Source organism: Lolium perenne, chromosome 1, assembly GCF_019359855.2.
Source record: "Lolium perenne isolate Kyuss_39 chromosome 1, Kyuss_2.0, whole genome shotgun sequence".
Classification (NCBI taxonomy): Eukaryota; Viridiplantae; Streptophyta; class Magnoliopsida; order Poales; family Poaceae; genus Lolium; species Lolium perenne.
This window is the reverse complement of record NC_067244.2, coordinates 251486456-251500302: the sequence shown is the minus strand read 5'-3', so window position 1 is coordinate 251500302 and position 13847 is coordinate 251486456. Positions and strand designations below refer to the sequence as shown.

Below are 13847 nucleotides of genomic sequence, written 5' to 3'. Positions count from 1 at the left end.
CTCCCAGGACCGGCGTGACGTTGTAGGTTGCCGATGGAAAGTCGCTGAACAGGTCAAAAAGATCACATCCATCCCGGAGACGAAGAAAAGGGATGAAATGTGGATGTTGTGTGCATCCATAATGTCACAGGCTCCAGGCATTATGTTGTTGCAGAGTCTCGGTGTATTTGGTATCATCTTGATATTAATATATCCCATTTATTGAAATAAAATATTTGAGATAGTCACTCTTAATTTTGCATATCATATTAATTTGAATGAAGTTAATGCTTTGCTCTTTAGAACTTTTTGGACCTAGTATGTGACCTAATCAATGATGAATTGATATTTAATTTTGCAAGATAAAAATCTTAACTGTAAAATATTCACTCCTTTTCTAATATATGATGTTTTGGCACATAAATTCAATACGGCACATGGGAATTCGAATGAAAAATTGCACGCTTACATATGGATATTCTATGTGCGCGCATCAAGTTTTGTGAAAAACTGGCAATTTTACTGATTTGTGAGAAAAACACAACAGAAAGTCCAATAGACAACTTTTTATGCACCAAAATTCGTTTTTTACAACATGACAGTAAAATGTCCATTTTCCGTTAAACGGTTTTGTGAGCGTGTACAATTTCGAGATGTGCCCATTAAATTTGTGTTCGAATTTCTCAATATTTTGAAAATGTATTTAAACCAAAATTAACAAAACACCACTCCGGTTTGGCAAGCTAAATTAGTCTACCAAAACATAATGTACGGAGTATATGTTATTCAATTTTCAAGTGCAAACACATTGAACATAAAATCCTTTATATTTCTAGAAAAACATTATGATCTAAAACATCGGGGTTTGACCCGCCGACACCCCTGGTGATCTCGCTCTGCCGCCACCGCACCGTGATGCTCAACGGCCGCCGTCAACGCTATCCAAACAGCCACTAGTAGCCACCCTCCCATCGCCTACCCTCATCCATCTCCCACACGAACCAATCGCATCGCTTCGATCCGAAGGTACCGTGACTCTTCCAGAGATTCTAGATTGTTTCCTTTGATTTGATTGAAGCTGTTGCGTCTTGGGCTCATTAGAGTTATCTGATCGTTTAGCTTCGGTGTTACAGGTTGGTGGCACGATGAAGCCCAAGGTTAGATCTCCCGCGACAAATCCAGGTCAGTGACCCCACAGATTCGTCCCGTCGCTCATTGTCGAGTGAGCTCCTCGGCAATGCCCACCATGAGGGGCTTAGTGTTGACGGAATCTTGCAAACTAACACTCGACATCGGATATCAAACAAACGGGAGACAGAGAGAGATTTACCTAGATTTGGGGCCCCCGTTAAAGTAAAACCCTTACTTCCTGCTTGTCTGATCTTGGTTATCAAATATACCAGGTTACAATGGGGTAGTCGATAGGCTGTTATGGTTAACTCGCCGAAAGGAATGGATTATAGGGTTTGAGCTCCAATCGCGGTGATTTCACGTACTGTTGTTTGTTCTGTTCTCGTTCGGCAGGTCCTCTCCTGGCCTTTATATTGCTGGTTAGGTCCCGAGAGTCCTGTCCGAACTCGACTAGTTTACAATGAAATCTATTCTAGTCTTTTTTTTGATGATGTCTTCTTGCCTTGTTCTTCAAGAATCCGTCTTCTGATAGGTCTCCTTTGTTTGAACCGACGTATGGGCCAACCTCGGTCGTTGGACAATCTTCATGGGTCCTAATTAGACCAAAGAAGATAGACTAATGTTGGTACCCAAAGGGTAATGTCCACATCAGTAGCCCCCGAGTGACTGGCTGAATTGAAGCTTCGGGCATGGACTATAATTTCCTTCATACGAATATGCTTTAATGTCAAAGACAATTGGGTCTTCATATTTGTTGCAGATTTGAAGTCATTTCTATCGGGTGCGCGTCCAGTGCTCCCGATGGGAGTAGCCCTCGAGTCTAGGGACGGAATTTTGCAATCGTGCGTAGACTCAAGTTGTACTAGTCGAAAATCTTGTTGCCGTTGCTTTCTGAGTTTCCTTCATCACCAATATCTTCTAGCTGTTGAAAAGAATTGGACCTTATCGTTCACCATGAAATTGAAATTGCTTGATATTGGGTGCGCGTCCAGTGCTCCCGTTGGGAGTAGCCCCAAGTCTAGGGACGGATATTTGCAACCGTGTGTAGACTCAAGTTGTACTACTCGAGGATTTTGTTGTCGATGTTTTCTGAACTTCCTTTGTCATCTGATATCTTTTTAGTATATCGGGTCTTCAAAGACTTCGGGTAAAGTCATTTGGTTATGTTTGTACGTAAGGGATAGAAGTAACGTGCCCAACTTTAGTCGATAAATCGATGCTGGTTAACTACCGATGGTAAAACAAAGTTACTCTACTTAGGATCAAGTCCCTGGGCTCGATCTTGGATCTTCTGGAACCTTCGTGTCCGTTATTCTTCGAATGCATTTGTTTTTATCAGGTGCGCATCCAGCGTTCCCGATAGAGTAGCCCCGAGTCTAGGGACGGATGCTTGCAACCATGCGTAGATTCAAGTCGAATAGTTCCCAAGACAAGATATGCGTCTACAACCTAATAAATATAATCTTGCATGTGTTAGTACCCACTATAGAGGTGGTAAGATAGAGTATTAAGTGTATGCTACTACTCTATGTTACTCACTACTATGACTATTCTTACTCAGCAAGTACCGGGAAAGCTTTCTCATGCACTAGACATTTAAAATCATATGTCAACTAGAGTACATAATAGCTAGTAGTATGTGAGAACAATGGTACAAAGAACATAGTACTAGACATAGATTTTTTGGCTCTTGGACACCAGCCTGCTGTTTGAAAAAATAAAATATCACACGTATATGTTTCAAAAAAGTTAGAAAAAAATCATGGTGTAGCCAATGAATTATCCCATAAACGTGCAAAATTTCAATTTCAAATATAAAATATTTTGGGCTACACAAAAATGACAAACATGTGGATCTAGGTATGTATATTTTAAATCTCCAAATCTCAACAGATTTTGTCCTTTTTGTGTGGCCTAAAAGAATTTCATATTAAAATTTTACATGCTTGTAGGTTACGTTATTTACTGTTTTCAGATTTATTTTTAGATTTTTTCGAAATAAATATGTATTTTTTTAAACAGCAGGAACACTGGTGCCCAAAAGCCAAAGACACTTTTCGCATAGTACTCCACTACAATGGTACATCGAAGAACTGGAAAAAGTTCATCCCAAAAGTCCACAACACTGAAGACATGCATGACAGGCCCGAGGTTTTGATTTTTGAAAAGAAAAAACATACTCCCTCCGGTTTAACAGGCGCGCACGTAGTTTAAGAAATTGCTTTGACCATTATTTTGGTTAATAAAATATGAAATATGTGTCACAAAAATTATAGCATTGGAAAGATTTTTCATACGAATCTAATGATATAAATTTTGTAGACATAAAATTTATATTTTATTGATCAAATCAATGGTCAAAGTTTGTCTTAAACTGCGTGCGTTAAACTGAGACGGAGGGAGTACTCCACATCTTGGGATCAGATGTAGCATTAGGATAATAAAGAATTCCACATCTGGTTCATAGGGCGTTGATTAAATGATGATTACCGCTTGCCATATGGTTATAATATAAGTTTCAACTTGCAATCGAGTTTTTCCTAGTTTTATATGGTGTTACACGTAAGTTTTACTAATTACATATGGGATGCAACTGCGAAAAGTGCTACATACCGCTAAATTGCTTCGTGATTCATGGTATTCATGAGTGACAAGGTAAATAATGTACATATTGCTTCGTGATTCGTACTAAAAATGAGTAGTAGCTTGAGTTGTAATTGAAATCCGATAACATCGCCTGCCTGATAATTAAAATAAATCTTGTTACACAATTTATCATATCAAACCAAGAATTTTACAAGTCCACAAACAACGGGAACCTTTAAATGATTATTGCTACGAAAACATAAAGCAGAGCACCGATATTATTTATAAGCCTTATCCATGGCAGAGGGTGCATGTAGTAACTTAACCACACAATTATAAATCATTGATGTTGTCGAAGGTCCAGCGGCCAACGACGCCCTTGACCTTGTGCTTGTGATTAATGGCCCACCAGTTTGCCGGCACCGGGTAGTCGTCTTTGAGCGCGTCGGCACTCTTGTTCACCAACGCAACATCCCGGTCCACCACCATCTCGAAGTCCTTGGCATCACCTTGGTCCCCAGCAAGTCCATGCAAGTAACACTCGAGGTTGTGGCGCGTGACGTCATCGTTCAGGCGCAGGTTGAGGTAGGGCGACCTGTCCATGTTGATGTGCAGAACCGCGGTCGCCACGTCCATGTTTTCGTCTGCCGGCGGCACCTTGTCGCCGGCGTTCCTCACGTGGAGGGCACGGAGAGCAGGGAAGGAGGCGAAGGCGGACTCTTGAAGTTGTCGTCCCCGACGTGAGGGCTCGCGAACAGAATCGCCGTCACCGGGCATGGCGTCTGCTCCGGTCTGGAGCCGGGGACGTTATAGCCGTTGGCCACTATGTCGACGGCGTTGAGGGTGGCGAGCGAGGCGCCGAGGCTGTGGCCGGTGACGGTGATGCTGGTCTTCTCTTCCTTGTACGCCTCCACTTGTTTCCTTACTTCCGCCAGCACCTTAATTGTACATGCATGCAAGCGTGAGCGCTTAATTATAACGACGAAGAGTGTGAAGTTGCTCGTAATTAAGAGTGAGTAAGGCTCGAACGAAGTTTCACCTGATCTCTGGCGCTGTTCCTTACGATCATGGGCATTATATGGTTCTCAACTGGGTTGTTCGTGGTGTACACGTCAAGGATGCCAGAGCGGACCTTTGCGTCGGGGAAATCGCCGGCCAGCACCTGCGCGGCGGACTTGTACTGGAACTCCACGTCTTTGGGATACTCCAGGATGTTCACGGTGCCGCGCCAGGCCACGACGATGTCGCGCCGCCCCAGAGCCTTCACACCGTCGTCCGTCGCCACCGCCACGTACCCGATCCAGTTGGTCCGCCCTGGCTTCTCCGGCTGCTGCACGAACAAGGCCTTGCCTATCGCCGTCGACTCCGACTCCGGCGACTGCCCACGCGGTTCCGAGGTCGCTTGCAGGAACTTGGTGACGGTGTAGTACTCGGGGTGGGACACGCCGGAGGCGGCGAGCAGGCCGGCCTGGGTGTACATGCACGAGCCGGCGTGCGGCGACTTCTCGTCGGCGTCGAACCCGTCGTACGCGGCCTCAGCGAGCTCGCCGTAGGCGATGAGGGAGGCACGGAGGTCGGCGTCGAGCGGGTCCAGGAGCCCTTCCCACGAGCAGGAGCCCTGGAGCTCTTCCCATGGAACGGGGATGCTTCCTGCTCCAAGCTTCGGCGACGACACGGGAGCGTTCCCGGTGGGTGCCATTCTCCTCCGATCGACTATTGCAACTCTAGAAATGGTGCCGTAGCTAGCTATATATGTGTCCCAAGTGTCGCCTTGTTTCTCTACTAGACATGGGAATCTATTTATAGGGAAACGACAGGACCAACAAATGACATTTAAGTGTTGGTTGTGTTAGTGTTGCCTGCATCCCAAGTGTAATTGGTTGTGTTTGTGTTAGTGAACCCAAAGTTTTTAAATTCAGAAAACTCCAGTGTTTCGTCTAAAACAATTCTGAAGAAAAAATGCAACTACATATAGAATCATATTTTCATACGTGATCAACACATTAGCGACAAATGTGAAGACGAAAAATACAAAAATAATGCCTAGTTAGAGTATTAGTTATTTTTGTGTAGCCAAAAGTACAGAAAAATGTTCTACAACTATATATGTATCAGTGTAGAAATTTAAATTTTTCTGAAATATTTAACTTCCATTCTGTTTTTTTTAAATGTTTAAATCTACTCGTTTGAGAGGATATTGTTAGGGGATGAGAAAAAATGGAGATATAGAGAAAGAGGTCGAAGTGCAGAAAATATAGATTGATTTGTTAGGGTGTGTTTGGTTTAGGAACCAAGTGAAATATAATGTAATGTAATGGTTCCATCCACCTCGGAAAAAATGTAATGAATGGGCTGATTCCATTCGTTTGTTCATTTGTTGCTGAAAATATGGAATGGAATGGTTCCATCCGGCGTTTGGTCTGAGAGATGGGATCGAGTAGATTTAGTTCAGCTAACCTCTAGAATAATTATTAGCACCTAATTGAAATTTAATATTCACAATTTCAGCACTACAGTTCCATTACTTACTACCTAAATTTGCCATATACGAAATTCTTACATCTACGGTAGTACGGTACTTATCGTCTACTTCTGGTGGAAGCAATTCCAAATGACAATCACGGAAATTTTCCAAAAGAAAATGCAAATTCCAATCTTATCCTCAAGAAGAACCAATCAGACAAGACAAATTGGTGTTAAAAGAAAAAACGAGACCCCGACTCTTCTCTATCTTCTTCTGGTGCTGCCTCCTTTTTTTTTTCTTTTCGTCACCGCCTCCTTTTTTTTTCTTTTTGCCGCCGCCTTTGCCCTGTAGCCACACCTTGCCATAGACGATAGAGATGGGGTGAGAGAGAACATGCATATTCCACTGATTCGGTGGAACCACTCCATTCCACATCTAGTGGGAATATTCTCTTTTTTGCACCACTCCATTTCATTCCTTTCTCCCAACCGAACATGAGAATGAATGTCAAGTGTGGAACCATTCCATTAATTACATTCTACTTAGTGGCCTTAACCAAAAAAATCCTTCAGGACTGATTTCATCTTGCTCGGACGATTCACTACTTTGGTGCCTAGTTTTTTCGCTAGACGTGTTTTCTATCAAAGGCAAGCCAAATTGCTCTCCCTTACGACCGAGGCTATTCTGGCCCAATGAGGCTATCTGATTCTGTAAAGCTGGTTGTTTTTTCTCGTACCAAACGCCTACCCTAACCAAGCTACACTATAACCAATTTATGCCAGGGAACCAAAAGCACCCTCCAACTCTATATATATATGTTGTCGGTTCAAATATTAGAAATCACCATCTCTGTTTTTTGATACTAAAATTGCATTACAAAAGCTTCACCAATTGCATATCGAAGAGTCTTGCATCTACGATTTTCAAAAATAAACCCATTTCTACATTATTTGCGTCAAAAGATAAACTTATTTCATTGACTTCCACAACAATTGAATCCGTAATTAAAACCCAGAGGACGTAATTAACCAATATTATGTCACATATAGGCTTCTGCATGTTGCATTTGGGCTGTATTCTACTGTATATCTCCTCAATGAGCACATCCTTGTAACCGGAGCATGTAATTATGATGAGAAACAATCTACGAATTCTTTTTCTTTGGTAGATTATTCTGACGACTGATAAAGTTGATCGAGGTCTAAGAAAAACCTTGCATCAATCCTTGAGTGTGTATGCTCCCGACTAGCTTTTGCCCTCGATCGGTCGATGTTCTTGTTGGGCGTTGCGCGTCCTGTTGGTTCGCACCTAATACTAGACAATTTCAAATGTGGTCCTGTACGCGCTGTACGTACCTTCGTGTTACACGACGAGACAGTACATCCGCTGGACCCGAGTGCTCACCTCAATTACCAGCAGCGACCGCGCATATACATCAAGGTGACGATGACTCTCCATAGCAAGTGAGATGAAAAGTGCCCAAAATACCCAGCAGTGAGATGAAAAGTGCCCAAAATACCCAGCAATCCAGCATGCTCCCAATCTCACAAGCGATGGCAAGAATATCCACTGCACGTGCGTTCACTACTCACTGCAATTGACGTGGCCTGCCGCGTGCATCATATCTATGTTTTGTCTCCATCGATCCATCTACATCTTGGGACCCAAATAGAGTACACCATTACATCCATTCGTACAGGTTGATGATGATGCATATACCTACCTACACCCTCGGTTTCTATATATGCTTAAGGCGTAAAATAAAATGTTCCTGGAAATGTTCTATGCTAGTGCTATACAAAAACAACCATCAACATCTTTTCACGTGTTCCCAGAAATCGTCATCGATGTATGTATGAGTGTACAAACACATTATTTCTTCGTTTGTGGTTACCTCTGCAGCGAGTGGAGAACCGAGACCTTTACGGAGGTCTGTACATGGTTGGAGGCTGCGGCTAGGGATACTTTTTCCCTACATGGGTGGCAACATAATCTACGGATTGAACCCCCACCCACACCTTAGGCGTCTTATGATTCATCGTTCCGATATGTATTTCGCCAAGTTTTTTTGTTTTCAGAATTTCGACTCGAGACATATAAACGGCTGTGTGCATCATGGTTATGCAGAGGCTGGGTGTAATTGCTTTTCTAAGTAATAAAGCATCCGTTATCGAAAAAATAAACACATTATTTCTGAAATATTTAACTACTCATTTTTTTTTTAATGTCGGGTTATCTGGAGCTTGGGCTCCATATGCCGAGCATGTTATCTGGGAGTGATTGTCATTATATGGTCGTTTTGGCTATGTAGAAATGAAAAGATTTTTTATAATAAAAATTCGTCACTTATGCAGGTCATCTACAGGTCTACAACTTTGCTCCGTTTATGGTCGTCGCTTCAGCGCTTGGAGGACCACGACCTCTTTACAGAGGTGTCTACACGGTTGGGGGAAATGGCCAAGGATTTTATTACCCAATATGGGTGGCTGCATAATCGAAGAATCCTACCTCCAAACGCCTAGGGTTTTGTTTCGTTTCAGATCCTATCTTTTTGTACTTTTGTTTTATCACTGGGTGCGAACTTGAACGGCCGTGTGCATCCCAGTTATGCAGAGGCCGGGTGTATTGTTTAAACTTGAGTAATAAAACACCCTTTATCGAAAATATGCCCATTAGGTGGAAACTCCAACTCTATATGCATATGTTTCTCGTTCAAATATTAAAAATCATCATTTCCATTTTTTGATACTAAAATTGCATTTCTAAAGCTTCTTCAATTTCATATGGATGTGTGTTGCATCTTAGGATTTTCAAAAATAAACCCGTTTCTATCTTCTATGTTATTTATTGTAACTTTCAAATGTTCTATATATTTTTAAATGTTAGGTGCCCAGGAGCCTGGGCTCCATATCGCTACGGGAAACTCCAAAGCTATATACATTTATTTCTCGTTCAAATATTAGAAATGACCACCTCTTTTTTTTGATATTAAATTTAAATTTATAAAGCTTGTCTAATTTTATTTCAGAAATAAACCCATTCTATATCTTCTTTGTGTCGAAAAAAATAAACTATTTTCATTGACTTCTACAATAGTAGAATCTGTCTTTTCAGTGCTGAGTATTTCTTGTAGTGTAACATTGAATCTAAAAATCTACTCGATTACTTATTGAAACTTTCAAATATTTCAGATGGCTCATGTAACGTAGGTCCGCTCCACTGATTTTGGGAGCCCTAGGGCGACACAACACCAGTAAATATTATAAAAAAAATTCTTCACAATATATGTAATGTTTATGGTAAAATTGTAAAGATTAATCAAGGTTTAAGCATGACTAATGTTCCTTGGCCCCTCAACAATGTGCGTCAAGATCCGCCGGTACAAAAGAATATTAGTACTCTGTAAGAGAACTATTACTATAATGTAATGGCAACGCAAATAATCTATACAAATAGATCGATAGTGTTTGGGATCTCGATAAAGCTTTAAAAAACTACTTATTTCTATTGGTCGAGCGAATTATATAGTATGTTATTTATTTCTAGCGGAACAAAATTATGGGAGTAAGTGATTCATGTGAAAAAATTGAGTATAAGAGTAGACATATTTGGCATTCATTTAATAAGAGAATGTGATATAATGATGGGGCGAACTAGACCCGTTGGAAATCAAAGGAGGGCTACTTGCGGATGGCATAGTTATGTGGTTACGTCGTTATTCTCCACTAGTGAATACTTACAACCATAGAAAGGCACATAAGTGTTGGTGTTGTTCTGCGCATTTCGGAAGGCCAGAGAGAAATCACGGCATCTAGTAAAAATATTTAAAAAAAAATTAGGTAAGAGGAGCTAGATTAGAGGCATGATATAGGCTTTCAGCTTGATCCATATTTTCTATAATCATATACCCTTGATCGTCAATAGCAGATAACTAATATAGGAACGCAAATAAATCTGATATCACGCCCATTTCCATTTGCCCTGCCCTATGGGCCTACCTTGATCTAACGCACCCATGCATGAAGCTTACTCTCTCCTTTCTGAAATATTCTGCATTCTAAACCTAAAATTTATTCTAAAATACTCAACATTTTAGCTTTTAGTCAACAAGAATACGGAAAACGAAATGGTCCTTCTTTATCTATTGGATGTCACTATTTTCAATGTACTTTAGATTGGTTGTTTACCAATTTAAGTAGTACTAATAAATGCACTACTAATTTGTCTAATTTTTCTTAGAATGTAGACTAAAAGAAAATGGAGGGAGTACGTTGTCTGGAGCGTAGGAACCAAGGTGAAAAATAGTCCCCAGTTTCTTAATGTTAGACCTTTTAAATATTTCAAAGTAAACTAGGATAAGAATCAAAATAAGTAAACCTAAATATTAAAACACGTCTAAAAGTATGTCTTTACAAAAAAGCTAAAACACCTTCCATTAGTGATTTAGTGAGCAAAGGGAATAATAAAATTTTGAAAAACATATTTAGAATGTAAAAGAATACGGAGGGAGTATGCATTCGAAAGAACCGCTGCTCTTATGCTAGCCTTTCGGTTCCATGCTCATCCACAAATAAGTGTACATCTAGCTATTGTTTTAAATCGAATATTTTTAAGTTTGATCAATTCTGTAGAAAGCTGCAGCGATGCTTATGACACCAAACTAATATCACTAGATGCATGTTAGAATATACTTACCAGTTTCATAATTGCTACTGTACCATTATTATATATAGAGTTGCTCAAACTTAATTTTTTGACAGAAACCTAAAGAATACATTTATTTGTGAATGGAGAGAGGGAGACATGCATGTCAAAGACTTGTCTCGGTTGATCGATTTACATCTTGAGGCCCATACAGTTCGTCCGTACGTACGTAAATACTGATGATGACGTATTTTTTACCTACTTACGGACGTGCCCGCGCGGCCGCGCACGAGCCAGCGCGCGACCATTCCATCAATTGTGAGCCTGTCACGTGAATTGTAGCGTCAAAATCGAAACCGTGTAACACGGCTGCAATGCGCTTTCCTGCTACCGTACGTTTCGTGTAACATGGCTGCTCTGGCAATATCAAGCTCGCCTAGCTACCAACCATGAATAATTTGGATCGGACTGCTCAGCTAGATAGCGCAGTGATCTCCTACCATTATATACTCCCCCCGTTCCTATATATAGTGCCTATTGTTTTTCCCCATTTGTTTCAGATTGTAAGAGGAAAGCTGTGTTTATTTTATAAAAACCCCCTTCCACCGATTTGGTCAGCTGCTAGAAATAAGGAAAGGATCAACCTACATCCCTACGAATCTAGAAACAGATACGAACAAAAATTCACCTGTATTTACATAATTTTCTCTTTTTTATAGATTATTGTGGACAAATTTATTAATTTGTTTGACAATTCACAACCGATATTTCAGTATGTATTTTTCGAGAACCGTAAATATCGGTGCCTGCCTGTAATTTCTTTCAACCGAGAAAAAAACCCACACTACTCCCGGGTAACATCATCAAAAGGAAGAATCAGAAAATAAGTGACCATCTCTTGCACAGTTTTACCGGGAACCAAAACCACCATTTTGATTATCTTACACGCAAAACTCCCGAAAGGAATACAGTTGCAACATGAGGACAATGACAGTTCAACATTGATTAGTTATAAGGTACAATTGATGTTTTTTTACTTTTACAATAACATTTACTTCAGGAACATCCTTTTTATAGATATGCGAAGAACAGAATACAAAGATCCACTCTTGAGATAGACGAGGCCAAAGCCCTCAAGATTACAAAGGAAGTTAGCCCACTAATTTCCACCTATCTGCGTCCTTGACGATGGCATCAAGAAGAAGTGCTTCCGACCTTGTCTTGTGCTTGAAAATCGTATTGTTCCGCTGGATTCAAATCGACCTATGCAACGAGAAGAATAAGCAACACACTTGAGGTGCAGCCTGTCCGGCCAGAGTGTCGGGTACCCGCCACTGCTACTCAAGAAGGATGTCCACCTAAGAAGGAGCGAGAGAGGGATGGTCCGAGAGAAGGGACTCCAAGTCTTGCTTGCAAAAAAAACACAAGTACCATCGCTGGTTGATACATCTCCGACGTATCGATAATTTCTTATGTTCCATGCCATATTATTGATGATACCTACATGTTTTATGCACACTTTATGTCATATTCGTGCATTTTCTGGAACTAACCTATTAACAAGATGCCGAAGTGCCAGTTCCTGTTTTCTGCTGTTTTTGGTTTCAGAAATCCTAGTAACGAAATATTCTCGGAATTGGACGAAACGAAGACCCAGGTTCCTATTTTCACCGGAAGCATCCAGAACACCCGGGAAGGACCAGAGGGGGGGCACTGGGCCCCCAGACCATAGGCCGGCGCGGCCCAGGCCCTGGCCGCGCCGCCATATGGTGTGGCCACCCCTTCGACCCTCCGACTCCGATTCTTCGCCTATTTAAGCCGTCGTGACCTAAAACTTCGATAACTTTTGACGGAACTCCAATTCGGGGGACAGAACTCTCTGCTCCGGCACCCTGCCGGGACGGGGAATTGCCCCCGGAGCCATCTCCACCGCCGTCTTCACCGCCATCTTCACCGCCATCGCTGCCTCCATGATGAGGAGGGAGTAATCCACCCCCGAGGCTGAGGGCTCCGCTGTAGCTATGTGGTTCATCTCTCTCCCATGTACCTCAATACAATAATCTCATGAGCTGCTTTACATGATTGAGATTTATATGAGTTTTGTATCACCACTATTCTATGTGCTACTCTAGCAAAGTTATTAAAGTAGTTCTATTCCTCCTGCACATGTGCAAAGGTAACAGTGTGTGCATCGTGTTAGTACTTGGTTTATGCTATGATCATGATCTCTTGTAGATTGCGAAGTTAACTATTGCTATGATAATATTGATGTGATCTATTCCTCCTACATATGCATGAAGGTTACGGTGTGCATGCTATGCTAGTACTTGGTTTAGTCTTTTGATCTATCTTACACTAAAGGTTACTAAAATATGAGCATTATTGTGGAGCTTGTTAACTCCGGCATTGAGGGTTCGTGTAATCCTACGCAATGTGTTCATCATCCAACAAAAGTGTAGAGTATGCATTTATCTATTCTGTTATGTGATCAATGTTGAGAGTGTCCACTAGTGAAAGTGTAATCCCTAGGCCTTGTTCCTAAATACTGCTATCGCTGCTTGTTTACTGTTTTACTGCCTTACTACTGCTGCGTTACTACTGCTTGTTTACTGTCCTGGGCAAAGCACTTTTCTGGTGCCGTTGCTACTGCTTATTAATACCACCTGTATTTCACTATCTCTTCGCCGAACTAGTGCACCTATTAGGTGTGTTGGGGACACAAGAGACTTCTTGCTTTGTGGTTGCAGGGTTGCATGAGAGGGATATCTTTGACCTCTTCCTCCCTGAGTTCGATAAACCTTGGGTGATCCACTTAAGGGAAAACTTGCTGCTGTTCTACAAACCTCTGCTCTTGGAGGCCCAACACTGTCAACAGGAAAGGAGGGGGAACGTAGACATCAAGCACTTTTCTGGCGCCGTTGCCGGGGAGGAAATGTAAAAAGGCACTCATACTCTGGTCTCAGGTAAAGTATTTTTCTGGCGCCGTTGTGTGTGTGCTCGAAGCTATTTCCTTTAGATCCTGCAATTGCATCTTTTTGTTTCT

At 41.5% G+C, this 13847-nt stretch overlaps 1 pseudogene; it reads right to left on the bottom strand.

Moving 5' to 3' along the window:
- Positions 1 to 3827: 3827 nt before the first annotated feature.
- Positions 3828 to 5462, bottom strand: LOC127327631 (phospholipase A1-II 7-like; annotated as a pseudogene).
- Between the last annotated feature and the right edge of the window lie 8385 nt (positions 5463 to 13847).